Consider the following 13,029-nt stretch of genomic DNA (forward strand, 5'->3'; position numbering starts at 1 on the left):
TAGTACTCTTCAGCCGAAGTAAGGATCTAGGCTGAAGAGGGGTTGACTGAAAAAAACCAACGCTTATTGTTCTTTAGCCGAGATAAGGATCAAGGCTAAAGAGGCTGATTTTCTATTATTATATTTTTTTGTTGTTATTATTATTATTAAAAAAAATTTAAAAAGAATACACAACAAATTATTTTCTAAATTTATTTAGATTAAGTGAATCAAAATCTAAAAGTAAAAATAAAAAATAAAAAAGTATTAAATTAAGTGAATCTAAAAAGAAAATAAAACGGTTATTAAAAAAAACAGTGTCAATGACAAAAAAATATGAAAACAAAAAAATTTAAAACAAAAGTTTGGCAATGTTGCATCAAAAATCAAGGATGCGGAGGATGAGCTGAGTAATCTTGACTTGAAAGCCGAAGACAGGCCATTGGAAGAGGCAAAATTGAAACGGAAAAGAGAATTAAGGAGTGAAGTGTGGAAGCTTAGCAAAATGATGGAATGGGCATGGTTCCAAAAATCAAGATTGGATTGGTACTTAAAAGGGGATCGGAGTACTAGATTCTTCCATGTTACAGCAAGCTGTAGATATAATAGAAATGCTCTGAATAGTATATCAGTTGGAGGGGTTGTGGTTGAAGAACCTGATCAAGTAAAGCAAGAGGTGTGGACTTATTTTAGGAATCACTTTACAGAAGATTGGGTTAGTAGGCCTGTACTAGTGGGTGATTTCAAGAGTGTTTGTCATAGTTAGTGTTTTGAAAGACTAGAAGAAGAATTTTCTGAGAAGGAGATTTGGGCAGCAGTGAAAGATTACAATGGGAATAAAGCATCTGGCTCTAATGGTTTTAATTTATTGTGTTTTCAAAAGAATTAGAAGGCGCTTAAAGAAGAGGTGATCATGTTTATGAAAGAGTTTCATAGTAAAAGTAGGCTAGGTAATGGTTTGAATTGCTCTTTCATTACTCTCATCCCAAAGAAAGAGAATGCAAGTTGCTTAAGTGAGTATAGGCCAATAAGTTTGATTGGGTCTATGTACAAGATACTAACTAAGGTACTTGCAAAGAGGCTGAAATCAGTTTTAACTGAGGTAATTAGTGATACACAATTTGCATTCCTGGGTGGGAGAAATATTTTGGATGGGGTGTTGATAGCAAATGAAATAGTGGATAGGTGGAGGAAATCAAAGAAAAATGACTGTTGTTTAAGCTAGATTTTAAGAAGGCGTATGACTCCATTAATTGGGAATTTCTTATTTCAATGCTCTCAAACTTTGGATTTGAAGCAAGGTGGATTTCTTGGATGAAGAAGTGTGTAACAACAACAAGGGTCTCAGTTCTTGTAAATGGATCTCAACCAAAGAATTTTTCCCATAAAAAGGACTTGGACAAGGTGATCTTCTGTCACCATTTTTATTTACTGTGGCAGCAGAGGGTTTGAGGATTTTATTGAGGAGAGCAAAGGAGCTGGGGATTATAAACGGGGTGGAGATTGGTGCTAATAGAGTAGTAGTGTCTCATTTACAATTTGCAAATGACTCATTACTTTTCTGTGATGCAGACTGGGTGGAAATATTAAATCTAAAAAGGATTTTAAGGTGGTTTGAGATTTTATCAGGGCTGAAGATCAATTATCATAAAAGTGTCGTGTATGGGGTGGGAGTCTCTGATCCTCTGCTAAAAGACTTTCCAAAATTTTTAAACGGTAAAATTACAAGTCTACCTTTACATTATCTTAGTTTGCCATTACGTGCTTGCCCAAGTAAGAAGAAATCTTGGAAGCCAATTATTGATAAGGTCAAGCTTAAGCTCGCTGGATGGAAAAGAAGGTTTTTATCCTTTGCTGGTAGGGTGACTTTGATCAAGGTAGTGTTATCCAATTTGCCAATGTACTATCTCTCTTTATTTAAGATGCTATAAGGAATAACAAAGGAGATTGGCAGAATTTAGGTTGCTTTTTTATGAAGAGGATTAGATTTGAAGAGGAAATTACATTGGTGAAGTGGAAGAAGGTAACTAAGAGGAAAAATTAGAGACTTTAATGACTGACTTTGATCAAGGCAGTGTTATACAAGGGGGTCCGGGGGTTAGAAGAATTAAAGACTCTTATGATTGTCTTTTGGTAAAGCGGTGGTGGAAGTTTGCTAATGAAGAGGAAGCTTTATGGAAGAAGGTGGTCTATAGTAACTATAATCTAAATGGGAACCAAGGTAATAGCAAAGTTGTGGAGTGATATTTTAGCTGTGCAGAGCAAAGGCCTATGATGTTTAATTTTTTTGCAAGCAACTTACAAATTAGGGTGGGTAATGGGAACAGAGTGAGGTTTTGGCATGATAAATAGTGTGGTGATGGTTGTTTCAAAGAGAAATTGCCTAGGTTGTTCAGGTTATCCACTAATAGAGGAGGTTCCATAAGGTCTTTTGTTGAAAGGAAATGAAGTACTGGTGTTTGGGAAGTTAGTTTCAGGAGGAATTTATTTGTTTGGGAGAATGGAACTCAACAAGCTCAGAGAGGAGTTATCTCTGGCTCCATTACTTAATAGGAATGAAGAGGATAAACCAGTTTGGTTAGCAGCACAATCAGGTCAGTCTATTGTCTCAACCCTCTATAAGCATACAGATTTGGAAACTGGTGAGCAGTTTAAAGTTAGTAAACTGGTATGGATGAATTATCTCCCACCCAAAGTGCAATTCTTTGGGTGGCTTGCATGGAAACACAAGGTAAAAACCTCTAATTTTCTGCAAAGGATAGGAATTCTGGATAGAAGTGTGTCTTATCATTGTGTGTTCTGGAAAAATGAGCAAGAATCTGTTCAGCATGTGCTAATCTTATGCCCTATGGTTTGGAAGGTGTGGGTTGGTTTGCTACAATGGTGGGGGATTCAATGGGTGGTTCCTAGATCAGTGGAGTGTTTGTTACAATGAGGAATGGTATTAAATTCAAAAAATCTAAGAGGAGAATTTGAAAGGCTTTACCTCTGGTTGTATTGTGGTTCATGTGGAAGTATAGAAATACATGCTTGTTCAATGGTATCCAACCAATGATGGGGGAGTTAAAGGCATCAATTATCATCAAATTAGCTATTTGGTTGAAAGCCTCTTTCAAGGAATACCATTCTATTACTAAGTTCTTACTTAATTTATCACAGATTAGAAAATGTATAAGTGGATGATTGTGTGGCAAATTTTTAAGTTTGGGTGTATGTTATTTCTGTTTTTGAGTTTAGAATCTCTCCAACTCGTTTTCGGGGGTTTGGGGTTGTGTATGATTGGTCTAACTTTAGGTGCCAACATAGTTAGGATGCTTAGTTTGGACAATGATGCAATTTTCCCTAAGCCTATTGTAATCATGCTTTATCTGTAATAAAGTTTAGCTATTTTTGCTGCTAAAAAAAAAAAAAAACCAACTAAACACTATAAAATTCTCTTTTTTAAAATCTTTCTTCACTAATCTCTAATTTTACACAAATTATTCACAAATTCCTTTCAATTTTTATGTGAATTTAATAATTTAATTAAATAAGGAAAAAATTTTAAAATTCCTGATATTAAGATTTTATAAGATAAAGGATATACAATATTTTCTTAGTAGTTAAGATCTCTCAACATTTTCACAGAGAAAATTCAACTCAAAAAATTTTTGCCCGACTCAAAAAAATTTCGGCCCTAACACAGAGAAATTTATTTCTCTGGTATACTCACAAAGAAATTTCATCAAGAGACCTTAGCTAATAAAAAAAACATCCTGGACCTCTCTTACTACACAAAGTTGGAGAGGGATATTTCACTAATTTTCTAATTAAAGGATGGTGCATACACACAAAAATGTAACACTAACCATCTACATTATGACCAACTATTTAATTATAAATGATTAACTTATCATTGTTACTTGTATTATATTGTTGCAAAATATTTTACATATTACTTTTGTGATTATAAATATATATATATATATATATAAATATAAATTTATATATGTTATTGTATTCATACATTGTCAATCTGTAATGTTATATTACTATCAGATACTTTAATTTTCTGACATGTATCGCTTTAGTAATATAGTTTTATTTGCTAGGAAAAAATTGTGGAATTGTGTATTATTCTCCTACCAACTTATGTTCAATATATATATACATGCCATACAAACAAATGTCCACAACAATTACTTTCAATAACAAACTAAGATTTTGTAAAACAGCTACATCATGATAATAATTGTACTTTTTATATATATTTTTTTCACGACAATTGTATAGCAATTATATACTAATGACTAATGTTATATTTTTCATCATACAAGATATTTGTGGCACAAGAAACGAGACTCAACAACTCTTGATGTATAAAAATATATTGCATATTGATATTAATGCATTTTTACACCAATAGAATGCAAATAATATGCAATAGTGGATTCAATGAATTTATATTATGAACTATCAAACAAAATTATATAATTGTGCAATTAATTTCATACCTTCAATTGTATTACAGGTACGGATTATAGAAAATTGAAGTGGAAAGCTGATAGAAAAAGATTTGTATAATACTATATATTTAAAAGACTTGTTTATTGTATATTGTTCAAGATAAGATTGTAATCTCAACAATCTAGTTATAAATTAATATTAATATTTATAAAATTTCTCATTTATAAGTTAAATTCTTCAGCCGAGTATGTATACATTTCTTGCTTAGTTGTATTTTGAATAGAGATCAATTTGCTTATGCAAGTCTCTATACTTTGTACACACATCACATACCAATTTAAAATACACGTATAATTACAGTACTAACAGTTGGTGAAAAATCACGTACCATGTGCAACGCACATGTCCAACCACTAGTAGAGAGGAAAGAACAAATAAGTGTGAACTAGCCAAAATTGTGCGAAGCTTTCAAAAATATGATGAACTTACATTTATAAAATTATACTTAAGATTTGCCCATGACATAAGCTAAACAACTAATATAAGGGCAAAGCATATATTTGAAAGAAGCAAAAGGTAAATAAATAAAGGCATACTTAATCACAGTGAGAGCACTACACATACCTTTTGAAAATCATATCCACAAGAACCTACATATTCAATTAATAACCTAATTAGTACCCACACACATGATTGTGAAGATTGGTGAAATTAGTTACAAATAATTGGCAAGTATATAATTGTAATGCAGGATAAAAGGATTCGTCTCAAGTATACAAACAATAAACAATATTGTGATAACCAAATGAAAATCAGTATAGTGCCCCCATGACAATCAAAGTCACAACATGCCATGGGCATACTATAGGATAAAGAGTAGGGATACTTAAGTGTAGGTTCTAATAAGTGAATTTATTGTCTAATAGATCTTATGGAAAAAAATTGTCATAAAAAAAGTCACTAATTGTAAATTTTAGCGATAATTTGTAAAAATCATGATAAAAAAAAGTCACTAATTACCAATTTTTAGTGATATATATAAAACATTGTCACAAAAAAATTATTTTTAGTGACAATTTTACTAAGATTTATATATTTTTAATAGGACTTGATGGGAATTAAGTCTAACTATTAAGACCTATTGATAATTTATCCTAAAGAGTATAAGCAAAAATAAATAAATATGATAAAATATGTATGGATCCTTTTAGAGGTTATAGATATAGTTGAAGTCATCCACCAAATTCATAGGTGGATTCTTCCAATCAAGTTTGTTCAATCATGTGGTGGTTATAGATATAGTTGAAGTCATCCACCAAATTCATAGGTGGATTCTTCCAATCAAGTTTGTTCAATCATGTGGTGGAACAAAGTAGATTAGGAGTCTTTTAGGAAGTTGGTAAAAAGTGAGTTTTCAGCTTTTTATTCATTTTAAGTCATATCACCTTACTTACAAAAAGATAAAATAAACTAAGAAAGTTAAAAAAATTAACTTTTTACTTACTTCTAAAGACACTAAGAAAATTTTGAGTTCCAAGCCACTGACACAGCCCGTCTAGCTACTATACATCTGTGAGAATGATGTGAATCCTCCATTTTTATAAAAAATAAAAAATAAAAAATAAAATAAAATTTGGGGGTAATGTATCTAATTATAAGTAGTGAGAAAGGGAATACTATTGGAGATCACCCCATGTGAGGAGTGATCTCTTCTCCATGTAAAGCCAACGCAGCAACACAGCTTACCAACTGACAAGTCACAAAGGTGGACGGCCACTTTTGTGAAGGAACAGCTGGCCATGTGCAAGGTCAGCCAACCTCTCTACCTTTGCTTTAGTGTATAAATGGAGAGGCTGAGGGGAGAGTTATGAGAGAGATAGAGCAAACAAGAGAGAGTGAGAGATGTGAGGCGGAGAGACCGTCTCTCTCGGTGTGAGAGAGGGAGACGGATGAGTGGGTGAGTGAGGAGAGTGTGAGCTCCTCATCTATTGTAATCTTTCTATAATCTCTCCATTGTTATAGTGATAACCGGTTACTCTCCCGTGGACTTAGGCATTAAAGACGAACCATGTTAAATATGGTGTCTCCTTGAGTGTGGGTGTGTTTTTCTGTTTGGTATAATTTCTGAAAGGTCTTGGGCGGGATCCTTGATCCCCAACAAATACTTTGCCAAAAATGAAAGATATATATATAATTCAATTTATGACTAGGAGAAATGAAAATTGTCGTCATGACATCAACAAAATCAAACTAATGTTCTAAAATTCATATATATATATATATATATATATAAACTTAAAAGGAAACAAAATAATTCGCATGGCGTGTATCAATTATTTTATATACAAAAAGCATATGGTTTATTGAGAATTTTTCGTATCATGGTCTTGTCGTGAAATCCATTTCCAAATATGTTAAATAAAAATCCTCAATATTATTATGCATGTCATTATTCTTTGTTAAATTTAAAGAAGATTTCAAAATATTGATACGAATAAATTATTTGAATCCAGTTTTAATAGTTTGGATGTAACACACTATTCCCTTAATGAGGTTGGACTCACATAATATTTACCAAGTATAAATGAAACAGTACCACTAGAAACATATCCAATTCTTGATAATTTTGATTTCCCTTCTACATGGAATGATTTTTCAGAATATTAGTATAGGATGATTCTAAATTTTTTTTCACACTTCCGTAAACTATTTCGTACATGTATAAAAGAGTTAGATATGCTACCCCGACATGCCTTGCAATAAGCCAAAGCTATTTCTTTTAGAGAAAAAACAGCACCAAATGCATCAAGCAAACCCTCTAATGTCTTTCTCTCATCATCATTGTCTAATTTGCTTCTGAAACCACATCCTTCCATCCCAAATATGCTACATGACAACAAAGAGCAATGATGAAAATTAGAAAGAGTTAATTCAAGCATCTATTGACCATTGTACACCACATCAAAGATGTCTCAATACCTTCTTTAACTAAATTTTCATATAAATTTATGAGGACAACCAGCACCAAAACAATAATTACTATGTTGAGTTGGAAATGAAAGCAATTTCACAGCAGGTTGAATCATGCACAGGGCCGGCCCTGAGGTTGAGGGGACCTAAGGCGAACTTTGAAAATGGGGGCCCCTCTTACATTGAAAAAAAAATTTTCATGAATAAACGATAAGTTATAACTTTTTTATTTATTTGTAGCCACAAAAAAATTTACTTGCACATATAATCATTAAAATTATAAACAAAACAATTTAATGAAACAAAATTAGGGCAAAAAAATAAGGAAAAAATTATTCAAGTAAAACTGATAAAGACCTAGGTAAAAAAATCTAGGCAAAATTATTTATTCTACTAAAATCTAATAGATAAAGAAGGTTAAAAAAAAAAAAATAGGGCCCATATATTGTATGTATTGTTTTTCTTGGGCCCAAACATTTATATATATATATATATATATATTTTTATTTTAATAAATATAAGCAAAAAAACTACACTTATAAATAAGTATGAGCTAAATCATACATGGACCCAATAAATATTTTGGGGCCCTTTAAATTGATCTTAAAACAAGAAAAAAAAAACATTGAGCCCATAATATTTTACCAAATTTGGAGACCCTATTTTTGGGTCAAAATTTTGTGGCCTAAGGCCCAAGCCTTACTGACCTTAGGCTAGGGCCGGCCCTGATCATGCACCATATTAAAAATTTCTCGCTATACTAAAAGGGATTACAAGCTACCAAGTGAGACTCTCAAATCTTTCTCTTCACTCCTAATTGGCTTCTCTCACTTGTGGTTAGGAACTTTGCATGTTTATTACCATGAGAGTTAGGCCTCCCTATTTATACTTTTACCAAGTTAGTGCTCAATAGTACAAGTAGATCCTAGTCATACATGTGGCAGATCTTGTGGTGCGGATTTATTTTCTAGAAAGGGTTGATAATATCTAGAGTGTTGGAAATATTCTAGAAATATGGAGAATCCACCCAACATAATATGATTATTAAGTAAGCAAAATAATGACATGTTATCGAGAATGAACAATTTCAGGTAATGAGTCGCCATAGCATTATCACTGTGCTTATTTAACAATTTTTTATATAGTATGCTTCTTTCAAGTTCTCTGGTACTCAAACATTGATAAAACTAGAAATGAGTCTCGAAAATGAATTTGATTATGCAGACCACATAGTATTAAACTTATAAATAAAAATATAAATAAAAAAAAAAGATTGAAATGGTACTTTTCTTTTGGTTCAGAAAATATGAGCTTCAAATTTAATTATCCAACATATTATTGGAAGCAAAAAGAAAACCACAAACATTTATCAGAAAGACAAGTGCCTATTCAAATATATATATATATATATATATATAATCTGATAGAAGCACTACAAAATTAGGAGAAAAAAATAAGAAGTTATTGATTGGATTCATATGATGTATCATAGATTAGTTCTAACCAAATAAAAAATTAGAATTAGGAATTGAGTGAACGATTGAGCAAGCAAAATGGACGAATTGAGGATCAAGAGGCTTAGAGCATCTCCAACGGTAGTAGGCATTTTACTTATCTGAATATTACTATAAAGTATATATTTTATTTTGCCTATCAACTGTTTTATGTTTTTACTCTAACCATGCTCTTTATTTTAGCTATTTATCCAAATACTATTAATTTTATAGAATGCCACGTCAACAACAAAGATGGAGGGAAATGATCTTAATGAATGAATACATTTTGCCTAGCGTTGATGGCTAGCTACATGTAGCTAGTGAATATGAGTTGAGGCAAAATGCCTAATCATATGCCTAGTGCATTGGAATTGAAAAAAATGAATTACACTAGGCATTTTAACTAACAAGTATTATATGCCTAGTGCATTGGAGATGCTCTTACTTGCAGTGAGAGTTTAAGAGAGAAAAACCAAACAGAGTTCTCTCTTTCCCTGTCTCAAATGGAAAATTATTCAATAATTCCGGAGTACCACGTGTCTGTACACCCTAACCAATTATCATTTAATATATCCCTTCATGTTCTCAAATCACCCAACACAATACCCTACTCACATTCTCTATCAATCATAATACTATAAAATATCATATGTCCATACTTCATAATTATTGAATAATTACCTGTCTCAAATTAGTTTTCTTTAGCTTTCAAGTACGTTGTATGTAGGAGATAATGCTAAAAAAAACCTTCAATTCAGGCTTCATTTGGGAGTACTAAAATAAACCTGTAATTTATTCATTAAATTCAATTTTTTGGCCACAAAATTTTAAATTAATTAAATTTTATTATGTTAAAAAAAGAAATAAAAAAAAAAGAAATATATCAAACCAACTAAGATTGGTATTTGTTTGAGTTTTCATAATCTATTTTTTGAAAAAAAAATTTAAAATAGTGAAAAAATAATAAAATAATAATAATCATTATTTTGATATAATTTTCTATTTTTTTTTAGAGAAAATACCTTTTAAAATTTTAAAAATGTATTTTTTTTTGTCAAACAAATTTCTAGTTTTTTTCCTGAAAATTTTAACTAAACGTACATAACTTTTTTGCAAACTTATTTTTAATCAACATTAGGATTTTAAGTAATTCTCAAAAAGTATGTTCTAAAAGTGATATTACGGTATTTTGATTGCGATGTGCATTAAAATATATATATATATATATATACATGGCTTCGTTTGGGAAGATGGTTTGGGTGGGTTTGGAGATAAAATAGTTACAAAAAATAAAATAGATTTTTTAGTTTAATAAGACAAAACATTACATTCAATTCATAATCATTACATTCTTTTTCTTATAAAAAAGTCAAAAAAACCATCCCACTTCCCAAACTAAGCTTTTTAACCTCATGCTAAAATAATTAAAAAAGTCTAAAAATAAAAAAATCAATCCACTTCCCAGACGATGCCATATGTTTCTGTAAAGAAGCCTAATTCATAGATGAAGGGATTGGCCTAGTGTGGTTGAAGAGAGCCTTTATTAAACATAAAGTATGAATTCAAGTCTTATCGATTCATAAACTATAGTTACTGTTTTTCTTCTTCTATACATATTTCGTTTCTTTGCAAAAAAATATTACGTGGCACTGGTTAATACAAAACTAATGTATATCTAGCTATAATGCACGAAAATAGTGAATTATATTTTCACTCCTAAAATATGTCCCTTTTTTCTCAATTTGGTCAAAAGGAAAAAAAAAAATACACTTTTATTCTTAACTCTTTTTTTATTATTATTATCTAACACGGGATAATAAAAAATAAAAAATAAATACAAGAGAGAGAGAGACACTTATCTCCTAATCACTGCCTGCCACATCTTCCACTAAAATTTAATGAAGTAACCTCTAAATTTGGATAATTTTATTTGTATATTACCAACAATTTCACTACATAACATTTATATTGTTTAGATATAAATTTTTAAACAAAAGTCAAACGTTCGAATATAGATTTATATACAAAAAATGGTTATTTAAATATAAATAATTGAACACAATATATTACTGTATAATATGATTAAAAGGTTTTTAAAAATGTATCAGAGATAGGGCTGCAAACGAATCGAACCGAGCCGAGCTTTGCTGAGCTCGAGCTCGGCTCGTTTACTTATTGAGTACGTTTATTGAGCTCGAGCTCGGCTTAATAAGAAACTGGACTCAAGCTCGGCTCGGCTCGGCTCGGCTCGGCTCGTTAACATTAATGAAACTCGAGTTCGACTCGGCTCGACTTAGCTTGGCTCGATAAATATTTTTCTTTTCAATATTATTTATATTATTTAAATAAAAATATTTAAATAAAAAATATTATTTATATTATTTAATATATAAATAATATATTTATACAATTATTTATATATATTTATATATTATTTATATTATTTAATATATAAATAATATATTTATTATATAATTTGAATAACGATAAACGAGCCGAGCTTGACGAGCCTAATATTCGAGCTCGAGCCCGGCTCATTTACTAAACGAGCCGAGTCGAGCTTGTTTATGAACAGTTTGGTTCATTTGTAGCCCTAATCAGAGATACATATTTTGTTTCAATGGTTAAGATGCCTTCATCTCTCTCTCTCTCTTAAATCATCACTCTGGTAAACCTCTCTGCTCTCTCACCTTAAAATCTAAGCCCAAACTTCTCTCTCATCTGTCTCTCCTCTCTTTGTCCTCAGCCTCTCCTTTTGTGATGTCCCCACCGACTATCATAATCACCAATCACCCCACCACCACCTCCTCTCACCCTTATTTATCATCTCTCCTCTCCGACAGAGCCATGTTGTCGTTTGCCCACCGTCGCTTCTCACCGCTCCTCCACTCTCTCTTTCCAACTTGCTCCTTTCAACTTAAACGCAACCCAAACACTCTCTCTCTTTCTCTCTCTCTGATGAACCCTGGCCATCCCTGCTCGCCGGTCATCATTCAGGCTTCAATAGCATTGTTCGACAACAAAGCTGTATCTCTCTCTCTCTCTCTCTCTCTCACACACACACACACACACACACACACACACACACACACATGCACACACACACACACACATATCCATTCTCCCAAACCCACAATTTTTTTTTTTTAATCACACACACATTTCCATTCTCCCAAACCCACAAAATTTTTTTTTTTTAATCACAACTCATCATCCACAATTGATCAATTAAACTAATCATTCTTCTCATTTTTTTTTAATCACACTCATCTCATTATCTCTCTCACAAGTCATATGTTTTTTCTATCCATCCAACTTGAAGATCCAAGCACCAAGAGATGTCCCACCACTTTCAAACCGACAACACTTTTTAATATTTCAACCTTTCTTTTTTGTTTTTTTTTTTCTTCAACTCACCTAGACATGTCTCTTATGGGGTCATTATTTTTATTTTATTTTATTTTATTTTTGTAACCGGGCTTATTTCCACTAAAATATATGTAAATCAAGTATAACGCAGCGGGTAAAAAATTTCAGATCATACCTTAGGTGATAGAACCTGAAGCGAAGAATCTTGTGGATAAATCACGTGCTTCAAAAATACGAACAACGAACACCCAGCAGTGGAGTGATACCACAATATGAGTATTACCTACACAAGTCACAGTGCAAAAAGCTTGATCGTTATTTAATGGGAGAGAATCAGTATGGGGAAAAATTCATCCCATATCCCATATAACGTATCAGATATATAGGCTAAGTATATCATCTATCCATAACAGTTGATATGATAGATATAGATATCAAGAGTGGGTTATCCAAATAGGTTTTGAATTCAAATTCAAACTTTCATGGATAAGGTTCAAAAGGGTCATGGGTCATGCCACATGCCACATGGGCGCCCAATTTCTAATATCTCCCACTTGCACATGAGTTGGCATAACGCTGCCACATCTGTATCTCAATCTCCCAAAAAATGAACAATCTCATACTAGCCAATGCACCGTGATACCGCTGAGAACACCTGCATGTGGGAGCTCTATGCTAAAAACTCAATATGAGTCAACATAGAGACATCAACCCAAAATGAATAGAAATAGTGTATCATGTACTCAAACCCATCTAGCTACATCGGTCC

This window comes from Camellia sinensis, chromosome 9 (assembly GCF_055761805.1).
Source record: "Camellia sinensis isolate YWXY chromosome 9, ASM5576180v1, whole genome shotgun sequence".
Lineage (NCBI taxonomy): Eukaryota > Viridiplantae > Streptophyta > Magnoliopsida > Ericales > Theaceae > Camellia > Camellia sinensis.